A 12,341-nucleotide genomic window follows, 5' to 3' on the forward strand; every position below is an offset into this window, starting at 1 on the left:
CAAGTCAAAGTTTTATTCAAACCCTCTTTAATATCTGAATCTTTAGAATCCCAAGAGTGAGCTTCATATTAATTTTTTATAATTAATAATATAAGAAGTCAAAAATCTCTATCTTTTTTTCAAAACAATCAACTCTCCATGAGTTAATTTTTGGCTATAATGAACATCACTCAGCCATGAGGTAAACAAATGAATTAACACTGTAGCTGAAACTGTCAAAATATCTACTCTTCTAGGCCTCTCCTGAAAGTAACCAAATCTGACTTAAATATCTTTTCTAACTGCCTACAGCTCTCTGAGCAGACCCCTATCACAGCATTTATCACAGGATATATTAATTACATAATTATTTGACTCCTTCAGTCTTTATGACCATGGTCCTTCAGAACAATTGTGTTTCATTCATTGCTGAGCACATGGTAGGAGGTCAATGAATATGTTTTGAGTGAATGAATATATAATAGAGGGGCATTTAAATTATGATGATGATGTTTATTGGCATGTGCACTCTATATTATATTGTATTATTCTGCCTAAGGATCATGCCCCTACTTCATCCACCTACTCTTCTGTAAAAGGGTTATCATCCTCACCCTTGCCTTATAATTTGGTGGGAGAAATTGATGTTGGGCTTAGTCCCACTAACGTTGGACTTGGTCATATGATGTGCTTTGGTCAATGAAATGTGAATGGCTACATTATGTATTATTCCTAAGCAGAAACTTTAAGAGGTATTGTAGTTTCTGCCAACTTTCTTCCTCTCTTTCCTCAGTCAAGGTAATGGCATGACCCAAACAGGAGCTGATCCTTCTGTCTGGATTCTGTAATGGGAAGACACTAGACCAAAGCCCAAATTAAGTAGCAATATGTAATATGAAAAAAATACACATATTTTGTTGTTCAGATATGCAGATCTTTATTACAACAAAGCTATCTAATACACATTCTTAAGTGACCATATTGAGACTCTTAAATAAACTTGTCCCAATTCCCCACTTGTAATTTTCACTGGAGAACATTTGTGCACCTATTGTGCCTATCTTTCGTTGAAGCAGTGACATTTACACAATATTGATAACTATTTATGTCTAATTGTCTCATGGCCCATTCTCATTCTGCAGAGCTTACGCTCTCTCTCTTTTCAATATGCTTTCATTTTTATCTTTCATAATCCTCCCAAATGGTGCCCTCATCTCCATCACCTTCACAAAATTACAACCACTGTTGCTGCGTAAGCTCTTACCATACCTAATTTCCACTGCTGTTAATCTACTTTCCTCCTTTACCCCAGTTCTGTCCTACTTTTTCTGAATGTCTGTATTTTTGTGTGTGTGAAAAACTGGTATTTTGTAGATATTGGAAATCAATCAGAATGTGGCAGGATAAAGTAGTAGTTAAGAGCTCATGCTTTGGGAGAAGTCGGAGATAAATCCTAATATTCTGCCACTGACATGATCAGCAATCATAATCAAATTATTTAACCTCTGCCAATCAAAATTACTTAACCTCTCCTACTCTATAAGTTGACACAATATAGCACTTAATTCATTGAAGTTTTCATTTACTGTATCTGTAAAACACTCAGCAACTAGCTTCTCTCAAGTGTAAACAATCAGTCTCTTGCCTCAGCTGAATCCAGCACTCAGCTGGGCACTTCTGTCTTAACACGTCTTTGTGCTCAATTCCTAAATGTGGGGGAATTCCCACCCTATGGCTCTATCAGAAAATTCATGAGAAATGAGACCCAGTATATAAGAGCTTGTTTCTTCCATTTCTCCAGTGAACAATTCTCAACAAATTTCACAAACACTTCTCAGAAGACTGGTAGAATTCACACCAGTTGTCTCCAGCTGCCATCCTTTCACTAATTTTCCATCCTTCCTTCTCTTGCCACCATCAGATTTCTCCCACAGTCTTTCTTACCCTCCCTATCCCTCACTCCTGCTCTCTGGGATCTCTTACCCAATATAAGTTAAGTGCATGCAAGGTGTTGTTTCTGGCTCTGCTTGGCAGTGAGGAGGAAACCTCTAGGCACACTGCATCATATTGTGTTTTCAGTTGAGCCCTCAGGGGGCATTATTCTCTCTAGAGTTGAAGTGTTTCAAAGTGAATGTAGCCAATAAATCTTTTCAGAGGTCTGAGAATTCTGGGAGGCCAGACTGTAAACAAACAACAAAAAAAATTATTATCCAGCCAGCTGACAACAAAAATTCAATTCCAAGTGTCTGCTCCTGCAGGTCTATAATTCAATAGGTTAACTACTTTTGTTTATTTCTCCTCCCTGAATTCCAGTTTATAGAATAGAATTTTGCATTAGAGGATATATTGCCAATATTCTCTGTACAGAAAACTAGTCATATGGTAACCCACAACTCCAGAATATGGTAGTAGCTGCTGGGATGCAACTATTTGGTATTTTGCAAATTTTTATTGCCATCTGTATATTTCACCAATTGGTGACATGACAAATTATTTAGGTTTTATTTTACTTTTATTGCGTTGATATATTTGTCTAGAAGATGCCAAAATCTTTGGATCTAATTAATGAGAGCAGTTTCATATGCACATAAAAGTTATGTTCAAGTGATCAATTGTGTTGAAATAAATATATATAATATAGATACTTGATAATAATTGGAATATAATTATTCTAATGATTTAAGCAGATAATCAGTTGTTTAAATTTGACTGAGGTTGACATCATTAATAGAGGATACTCATTAAAATCTGAGACGTGACAGTGAAATGTTTAAATGCACAGAAAAATAATACATTATATGTTTGATACTTCTTAAAAATTAGTTCTTGTGTACTCTATGACCTCACTTTTTATTTTAAAATAATAGTAAAAAACTGATAAATCATTTTGTCCTGACTAGCAGACAAAATTCCAATAATCAAGAGGCCCCTGAAATGTTGAAAAGAATTAAAAAAGTAAAACACATTTCTTTTAATTTTGCTAATGTTCCATGATCCTCACTTTGATTTAAAAAATCAAATATATGTGATCCTTTAATCGAGAGGCATTTAAATTACATTCAAATCGAAAACCCATGGTGTTCACAGGCTTCAATTTATGATGAATACCAGTCATTCTAAGCTTTTGAAAACACTAGGTATACCCTATCAATAGGTTTCCCCCATTGAGGTATCAAGTTAGCCATTAATTTACCTTTGAAATACATCCTGGCAAAATGTGCTATGGACATTATCCAAATTAATCATGCCTTTTGTATATGATGATGAAAATGTCCTTATAGCATACTCAAAATATGCTAAATTAAAGACACTGTACAATCCTAGGTACCCAGCAAGCCTGTGATTAGTATTATGTTGCTTATTGATTCATGTAATATGAAAGTAAAAATGCAGCTTCTTAATTCCCTAGTCCTCCACATCTTACTTATGGCAACAGCATCTACCCAGTTGCTCAAGCCAAAAACCATTTGATACTAATTTTATTATTTCATTTTCCTCAAATTCTATTCCAATCTATCAACAAGTCCTATATAATCTGGCCTCACAACTTACTCAGAAAATCCACTTCTTTTCATCTCACTCCTACAATTCTAGTCTGTCATTATCAGTTCTCACCTGAACTACTCCAATAGCTTCCTGGTCTCCCAGCATCCATTCTCAATTCCCAGCTGTGCTGGTTTGAATCTGTTCTGTGCACCAGAAAGCCATGTTCTTTTAATCCAGTCTTGTGGGGGCAGACCTATTGTGCGTGGGACTTTTTGATTAAGTTGTTTCTATGGAGATGTGACCCAGCCCATTCAAGGTGGGTCTTAGTTCCCTTGCTGGAGTCCTTTATGAGAGGATAAAAGGCAGAGAAGCTAAAATATGTAATCCAGAGTTTGCCCCTGGGAGAAGTAAGAGGACCCACAGCAGCTGAGACAAGCTAAGAAGAAGTCCAGAGGAATTTTGGAGAAAGCCTCAGAAACCAGGAGCTAAAGCTTGGGAGAGGACCAGCAGACTCCAGCCATGTGCCATCCCATGTGGCAGAGGAACCTCAGATGCCACTGGCCTTTCCTCGGAGGAGGCATTTTACTCTTGATGAGTTCATTGGGACATTTTCACTACAAATTTGTGAATTAATAAACCCCCACTGTAAATGCCAATCCATTTCTGGTATTTTGCATTTTGGCAGCTTCAGCAAATTGAAATACTAGTATAGTCTCCAGAGTTACTTATTTAAATATTAAGCCATACCTTTATCGTGTCCTAGTTTTGATTCCAGTGTGTTCTCATTGTAATTAGAATAACTGCAAACTCCTATCTATGTCTGTAAGGCTTTACATAATTTGGCTTCTGATTCCATCTCATGACAGCCTACATCTTGCTCAAAACTTTACAACAAACACTGTACTTTTTTCTGTTCCTTGAAACTGACCAAGTTAACCCAATTTATTGATCCTTCCCTCTAATCTAAAATTGGAGCATTCCTTTTATTCATGAAGGTTCCAGATCAATTGCTACCTTTTCCACAGTCACCAAGAAGCTGCCTCTATTGTTTTGCTTTCTTTGTAATACTTACACTTTCTGAAAGGATCTTGTCTATCCTGTTCAAAACTATAGAGTTCCCAGCACATAGCAGGATCTTAATAAAACCTCTGAATGAATATATATGCAGTCTTGCATAAAAAGCCTTAAAAAAGTGGTACAAGACTGTAAAAGAGAAGACTACAGCAGTGACTATAAAACCAAAAGCAAATATTCATATAAATCGCAAGTCAATTATTTCATTCCTTATCTCTTGCGTATGTAAAATCACATATGCAAAGATAGCCCACTATAGGTACTAAATTAATAGTATTAGAATTAATTAACATAATTAATAAATGGAAGCAACCAGTATTTAAAAAAAACATATACAACATGCCTTCTATGTGTAAGACCTTTCTCGCCCCTGGGGATGCTATGTCTCTCTCCAAATACAAGGCAGATCAGTGAAACATTTAAAGTTCTTTTCCTTCTTAGCATCAATGTTTTAGTTCTCCATGGTGATTTTAAGGATCTCCAACAGAAACACCATGTGTCTGTTTCTGCTTCAAAAATTATTATTAAAATGGAAAGTTGACAACACCTGGTTCATAATATCCTAATTAGGCTTAGACAGACTTTTTATCTTGAAATAAAGAGCTAATCAATATGAGTACATATAGAAGCAATTTTTAAAATTTTTTGTTGTTTTGTTTATATGTTCTCTCTCATGTATTATCAGTAATCAGAAGAATTATCATTGTTTACTAAACAATATTAAAAATACTTTAAGGAAAATATTTTAAGAGTCATAGTGAATAACTATAGAGATTATTAAATAAAATAAATGTTGGAGTTACCCATGAAATTAAAATTGAGGCTTCACTGCATTTGAAGAAAACCCACTATTTCTGGCTTTCCTAAAGCTATTTTCAATCCTCCACAAACATAGCATATACCTGGGAAAATATCTGTCTAATTTAACCTAAAAGGTAAATAAATTATCCCATCACTGGAGTGTGAAATATGAATCGATTTATTCATTTATTGATTTCTTAACAAATATTTGTGGAATACTTAACTGCATTACAGATATTAGGTTGTGTACACAAAGCAACCCCCATGAGTAAAAAAATAACCATCAGAATACATGCAGGGCTTTCTAAGTAAAGGAGTATGATTTTTCAAATGGCCATTCTATTTAGGTTAGCTTGCATTATTCACATCTGCACTCTTACAAAGCCAATGATTTCTTAAAGAGCGCTACTGACACTTTTCTTGTCTTTAGTAAACACATGATTGTAGCTCCTTATGCGATCAGCGACTTAATTGCGCTACTTTACAAGACCATCACCACAAAAAAAGAATTCTGTTTGAGGTATTCTTATAATCCCCAATTAAAAAAAAATTATTACTCTGAAAGGATTAGATATTTAAATTGAGACAAGAATGTATTTGGAGTTTATACCCTCATCCCAATTGGGTAAATAATTCTCTGGAATCATTGTTATCCAAATTCTTAAGTTTAAGCATGACTTCTTTGATGCCATTTTTCTAGTTTCCCAAAACACTGTCATTAATATTATTAGATATTTCATAGGATAGAAACAGTGATGAGTGATTTTGTTGTTCCATAACAATACTTTCTGGTTGAGGAGAGTGGGTGGAACTAAGCTGGTAATATCCCCACAGCTGCAAAGAGTTCTCTTTTGAGCTGTTTGATTACTACATGAGAGTTGTGAATAAATTAATCAAATTATAGCTTTTTTGCTTGAATGACTTCCATAACTGTAGTGTCTTAAATGCATTTTGTATGAGTAAATAGACTTATATTGACAAACAGAAGCATATTTTCAGTTTGCAAACTGAATTGTACCAATAACAACTTGAAAACACATTGATTTCTTATGGTAATGATTTATTTTGAAAATCAGCAATAGTTTTATAATTAAAAGTACCCTTAATGTGGTATTATTTTAATTGTTGTTTTGGTTTGTCTTTTACTTCAAAAGCAACCTTGTGTTAAATAAATATATATCTTACAATATATGGTATGGTATCTTAGAATCTATGAGAAAAAAAGTACATACTTTTCTATGAGTTGCTCTTTTCTTTTGATAAACCTTTTCAAGATGCACTACAGGCTTTGTTATTAGGATAAGGAAATTCACTAAAGACAGATGCTTGCTTCCCTAACAATGTTAACAAGCTGGAGAAACTAAAATATCAGAAATTTTAAACTCATAAGAGAGGTATAGATGTAAAGAATCCCAAATTAAATAAATTGCAGTGAGAGACAAGTCTTAGGATAGAGGATCCTCACAGCTGAATTATCCCTGGCAGAGTCATAGGAATTAAAAGAATATGCCACTTTCTATCTCCTGAGATTGAGTAAGGCTAGAGTTTGGGGAGTAGTTGCTTAAGCTGTGTAGAATATTTTTTTTAGACCTTTTTTTTATTTTATTTTTTATTGAGATTGTTCACATACCATACAATTATCCAAAGATCCAGAGTGTATAATCAATTGCCCCTGGTACCCTCATACAGCTGTGCATCCATCACCACAATTAATTTTTGTTCAATTTTTAGAACCATTCATTACCCCAGACAAGAAATACAGACAAAGAAATGGAGGAAAAAAAGAAAAGAAAAGAAAAGAAAAAAGACAAAAAGAAAAGGAAACTCAAATCCTCCCATACTCCTGACCACCCCCATTCCATTGTTGACTCGTAGTATTGGTATAGTACATTTGTTACTGTTTATGGAAGAATGTTGACCTACTACTGACAGTAGTATATAGTTTGCAATAGGTATATATTTTTTTCCCTATATGTCCCTCTATTATTAACTTCTAGTTGTATTGCCATACATTTGTTCTGGTTCATGGAAGAGATTTCTAATACTTGTACAGTGAATCAACCCCTCCCCCCCTTTTTTAAAGATGGTTTTGTTCACATGCCATACATTCCATCCTAAGTAAACAATCAATGGTTCCCTGTATAGTCACATATTCATGTGTTCACCACCTTCACAACTATCTATATAAGGATGTCTACATTTCTTCCACAAGGCAGGAGGGAGAGTCAAAGAAGGTGGAGAGACAAAAGAAAAAGAAAAAAGAAAGAGGAAAAGAAAAGAAAACAAACAAAACAAAAACAAACAAACAAAAAACATGACAGCTAGGAAGCAGCAAAAGGAAAGATAACTTTAAATCAAAGTAGAATAAGGAATCAGAAAATACCACCAATGTCAAGTGTCTCACACCCCTCCCCTATACCTCCCATCTGCATTTACCTTGGTATATTGCCTTTGTTACATTAAAGGGAGCATAATACAATGATTCTGTTAGTTACAGTCTCTAGTTTATGTTGATTGCATCCCTCCCCCAAAGCCTCCCCATTTTTAACACCTTGCAAGGTTGACATTTGCTTGTTCTCCCTCATGAAAGAACATATTTGTACATTTTATCACAATTGTTCAACACGCTGGGTTTCACCGAGTTACACAGTCCCAGTCTTTATCTTTTGTCCTTTCTTCTAGTGTCTCACATGCTCCCAACCCTCCTCTCTCAACCATATTGATAGTTATCTTTGTTCAGTGTACTTACATTACTGTGCTACCATCTACCAAAATTGTGTTCCAAACCTCTCACTCCTGTCTTCTCCTATTACTCTGTAGTTCTCCCTTTAGTATTTCCTGTAGGGCAGATGTCTTGTTCACAAAGTCTTTCACTGTCTGTCAGAAAATATTTTAAGCTCTCCCTCATATTTGAAGGACAGTTTTGCTAGATATAGGATACTTGGTTGTCAGTTTTTCTCTTTCAGTATCTTAAATATATCACACCACTTCCTTCTTACCTCCATGGTTTCTGCTGAGAGATCCACACACAGTCTTACTAAGCTTCCTTTGTATGTGATGGATCGCTTTTCTCTTGCTGCTTTCAGGATTCTCTCTTTGTCGTTGATGTTTGATAATCTGATTATTAAGTGTCTTGGCGTAGGCTTATTCAGATCTATTCTGTTTGGAGTGTGCTGCACTTCTTGGATCTGTAATTTTATGTTTTTCATAAAAGATGTGAAATTTTCATTGATTATTTCCTCTATTATTGCTTCTGCCCCTTTTGCCTTCTCTTCTCCTTCTGGGACACCACTGCTGCATACATTCTTGTATTTTGTTTCATCTTTAAGTTCCCAGAGACGTTGCTCTTATTTTCCATTCTTTTCTCCATCTGCTCCTTTGTTTGTAGGCTTTCAGGTGTTTTGTTCTCCAGTTCCTGAGTGTTTTCTTCTGCCTCTTGAGATCTGCTGTTGTATGTTTCCATTGTGTCTTTCGTCTCTTGTGTTGTGCCTTTCATTTCCATTGATTCTGCCAGTTGTTTTTCTGAACTTTCAATTTCTGCCTTATGTATGCCCAGTGTTTTCTTTATAACTTTTATCTCTTTTGCCATATCTTTTCTAAACTTTTTGAATTGATTTAGCATTAGTTGTTTCAATTCCTGTATCTCAGTTGAAATGTAAGTTTGTTCCTTTGATGGGCCATAACTTCATTTTTCTTAGTGTAGGTTGTAGTTTTCTGTTGTCTAGGCATCTGACCTCCCAGGCCACACCAATCAGGTTTTCCCAGATGAAGACAAGCTCAGGTTGCAAAAGGAGGAAATATTCAGTATCTGGTTTCCCTGATGGTGTGTCTTGGAGAATTGACACACCTTGTGCTTTTCTGCCCAGCAGGTGATGCCTCTCAGCCTTTCATGGGCTGGTGTAAGGGTGTGTGGCCTGCAGCTCTCCTCCCCCAGGCTCTGGGGTCTGGTTCTGAATGTAAGGCAGGTAGTCAAGCTGGGCCCCTCCTCTTTCCTCTTGGGAAGCTATGCCCCCTAGAGAAAGGTCATTCACATATAAATAGATTATTTGTTTCTCTAACTCTGCTACCTCCACCATTGTCTAGGTCAGAATGCTGCAATTTTAAAATGGCTGAGGCTTTCTTTACTGGAAAGCACTGTGAGCTGAAAATGGCTGAGGCTTTCTGCACTGAGCTGCCCAGGTTGACAGAGAGAGAAGGGGACAGAAAGCTCCTAGATTCACCCGTCGGCCAGAGATAGCACCTGATCCTCTGGGCTCCCTGTCCTGAGACAGATATGTCCCCGACTCTCCCAAGGTCAATTGTCACCAAAAGCCTCTGTCTGCTTGTTCGGATTCACAGTCAGTATTGAGCCATTAACATTGAAACCCCAGATGGATCTGGGCTGATGTACACTCACTTGTTTGGAGAGTTCTGCTCTCTAGCACCGCGAGGCTACCATGAGGGAGGGGCTCTCAGCTCTTGGCGTGGGTCCACAGTTTTTACTTACAGATTTTATGCTGCAATCTCAGGCATTACTTCCAATTCAGGTTGGTGTGTAATAAGTGGACTGTCACATTTGTCTCCCTGCAGTTATTCCATGTTATTTACTAATTTTTCTATCACTTATGAATTATTCTAGGGGGTAGTAACTAGCTTCCACTCCTCTCTATGCTGCCATCTTAGCTCCTCTCAAGATGTGTAGAATTTTTAACTAAGTTGAATTTAAATGAGTGGAAATGGATGGAGGTGATGGTAGCACATTATTGTGAGTATAATTAGCAGTGCTGAATTGCACATGACTATGATTGATAGGGAAGTTTAGAGTCATATGTGTCTCCAGAAGGAGATTCAGAGGTTAAAACATGGGACTGTATAACTCAGTAAATCTTGTGCTGGACAGTGACTGTGATTAAATCTACAAATATAAAAAGATTTCCTCCATGAACTAGAAAAACATGTATGAAATTCTTATAAGGAGTTAATAATAGAGTGGTATATGGGAAAAATGCACCTATTGCAAACTATGGACTATAGTTAACTGTAATATCCTAATATTCTATCATTAACACTAACAAATGTACCACACCAATGCTAGGGATCAAAGATGGAAGGATAAGCGGTATGGGATGTTTTGGGTTTTCTCTTTTTTTTTCTCTCCTGGGTTAATGAAAATGTTCTAAAATTGATTGTGGTGATGAATGCACAGCTATGTGATGATACTATGAGCCACTGATTGTTTACTTTGGATGGATTGTATGGTTGTGAATATATCTCTATAAAATTGCATTAAAAAAGAAAAATAATGGTATGCCATATAAAGATGTAAAGAGAAAGCCCACCAAATTTTAATAGACTTTTACTGTCAGAGTGTGAGCTAGTATGAGAGATTTGAATTCTGAGGGAACCCAGACCTGAAACTTGACCTAAGTACCCATGAACAGTTTAAAACAGAACTTAGCTAGTACCAAAGGATAATGCACAGAAGTTTGGGGGAGAAAATGAGAGCTGAAATACAAGGGTGTTCCACTGGTGTAACGTAGCAGCCCTCGAAGGTTGAGGGCATCTACAAAAAGCCCATAGTTAGCATCATATTTAACAGTGCAATATTTTATGCTTTTCTCTTAAGTTTTGAAACAACTCTAATAATTCCATTCTCACCACTTCTTTTCAACATTTTTTTTTTTTAAATCTTAGCTAGTGCAATAAGATAGGGGAGAGAAATTTAAAATAAAAGCAAAAACAAGGGTTAATAAAGGAAGTAGCTGAACTACTTTATTTGCAGTCAACAGAAATGTCTATATATAAAACTCTATAAAATATACAAAAACTTAAGTAAGAAAGATATTTTGAAAGTTTGCCAAACACAATGTTAATATAAAAATTCAATTGTATTTCCATATGATATAAATAATAGATGAAAATACTATTTAAAATAACATATAAAAATATGAGCAAGAAATAAATATTTAAAAGTTGTACAAGACCTCTACAGTAAAATTATAAAATATTGTTGAGAGTAATTAGATATAAATATATACTGATATATAATATCCAAGAATTGATACTTAATATTGTTAAGATGATAATTTTTTTCCAAATTGATGTATATATAAAGAGAGGCAGTGAAATCCCAATTTATATCCCTACAGGATATTTGAAGAAACATACAGTTTATTTTAAAAACTGTATCACAAGCAAAGGATCTAGAATAGCCAAAATTATCTTGGAAAAAGAAGAATCAAGTTTCAGGATTACTTAATTTAAAAATTTACCATCAAGTAAACAAAACAGTGTGGAATTGCATAAGGATAGAAAACTCAATCAATTGCTCAAATAGTCAAAAACATAGATGCACATATATATAGTCAGCAAAAGACTTGAAAAACACTTCATAAAAGAAGATATATAAATGGCCAATAAACATATGCAAAGGTATTTTGCATGATTGCTTAAATTGTCAGCGTTTTTTTCCTGCCATTCTATTAAGTGACAAGGGTGTCTCATTGCGGTCTTAATTTTCATTCTCCTGTTGACTGCTGATGTTAAACAGCTTTTCATGTGCTTGTTAATATTTTTTGAAGCATGTCTTAGTTTTGAAGGGTCTCTTCAAGTCTTTTCCCCATTTAAAAAATTGAATTTGCCTTTTGATTGTTATTTATTAAGTTCTTTCTGTCTTCCGGAGATGTACTAGATTTTGAGGGAGAAAAATATTTTAGGGCCTTTGTTAAAAATAAGAGTAAAAAGACATCAATGAAAACTTAGAGCAATCAGAGAATACAGAAAGGCCATATCTTAGTTGGAAGTCTAAGTTAGTTCCAGTGTAAAGGATATCATACTAGACCAACACTTAAAAGCTCATAAACAAGTACAAAGGATCATACTGCTCCATATTTAATTCAACTGCCAGTCAAGATAAAATTCAGTACTCTTAAAAAGTAAAATGAAACATTAAGACAGTAGAAAATGTAAGATTCATACTATCATCAAATAAGAGATTACTATGTGACAAACAAGAAAATATA

Source organism: Choloepus didactylus, chromosome 8, assembly GCF_015220235.1.
Source record: "Choloepus didactylus isolate mChoDid1 chromosome 8, mChoDid1.pri, whole genome shotgun sequence".
NCBI classification, from domain to species: domain Eukaryota; kingdom Metazoa; phylum Chordata; class Mammalia; order Pilosa; family Megalonychidae; genus Choloepus; species Choloepus didactylus.